This window comes from Camelina sativa, chromosome 19, assembly GCF_000633955.1.
Source record: "Camelina sativa cultivar DH55 chromosome 19, Cs, whole genome shotgun sequence".
NCBI lineage: Eukaryota > Viridiplantae > Streptophyta > Magnoliopsida > Brassicales > Brassicaceae > Camelina > Camelina sativa.
In genome coordinates, this window is record NC_025703.1 from 18,889,774 (window position 1) to 18,891,175 (window position 1,402).

A 1,402-nucleotide genomic window follows, 5' to 3' on the forward strand; every position below is an offset into this window, starting at 1 on the left:
TTTTAAACATGGTTTATATAGAGAGATTTAATTGAAAACTATCTCACGGTTTGTGTGGCCATAAAAAAATAAAGAAAAGTCTTGCATAACTCATGGTTTAACCACTTTTATGTGTTTAAACTTTCACCTTTTGATACGAGACAAATCAAACCACAACATTAACAAAGTCTAGAGGAACTATAGCAGATTACATAACCAGCTAAATTCAAAAGAATCATGTCTTTTTCAAAAAAGAAAACATATTAAACACACATATGAAATTTTTAACACACACAATTTTTTTCTTTTGATCATCATTGATTTGATAGGGTCCGATCCATAACCAATCCCTACAATGTGGAGTTGTATGGTGTTGTAACCACTTGACTAAAGACACTTCCCGCACACCATCTTTTATTGTTTCACAATATTCTTCTCTACCACATAGATAATCAATTCAACACAAAATTTGGACATGGGCATTAATAGATACAAACAAACTTTTCTTAAACCCAAAATTTGAGAAAATACAACGTACTTTTTTTTTACTAAAGAAATTACTTTTTTTTTTGTATGGATTCATTATAATAAACTGAATTAAAAACACATATATTTACACAAAAATCTGAACCTAAATAAGATTCAATTATAATTATAACCTGTTTGAAACCAAATACCAAAATAAACAAATGAACAAGCCTAAACCATTCGTTAATTTACACAACAATACTTAATTATAATGAAAAGAGTATTTAAATTGATAATAATTTCAGCAATTATTTCAATTAAACTGACTATAACTTGTTTATTTTTTTTTCAAATCTAAGACAAAAGAATAAATTAGGTTCAAAGAATATTTATCAGTTTTGGTTTAGACAAAAACCCAACCGGTTACGGAATGAAATCATGATGACTGGTTTCACCTTATTAACCGAATTACCAAACTTTGGTTCATTTCAGTTTTGCTTATTTTGATCAGAGTTTATGTCCAAGATTATAAGTACAACGTGAATATATTTTTTTATCTTTTACTCCTTTCGTTTTATATTATAAGATGTTTTAGAGAAACATTTTTGTTTCATATATAATATATGATGTTTTTAAGTTTATTTGCAACTTTTAGATTAATTTTATATTTTATATTGTGCATTTTTGTTTATGATTGGTTAAATTTTGTAAAAGTAGTTATTTATTAGTTTGTGTGTTTTTAGCGAAAATATTATATATTTTTAAAAGAAAACTAGGTTAGACCCGCGCTATGCTGCAGGATACTTTTTGTAACTATTTTTAGATATATCAAATTATTGATTTTTTTTTTTGTTTTGAAATTGGATTAATTGTAAAAACAATGGTTTACCCTATAATAAGATATAACAATGCACTAATAAAATAACAAAATAGAGAAATCTCAAATAGCCTAATT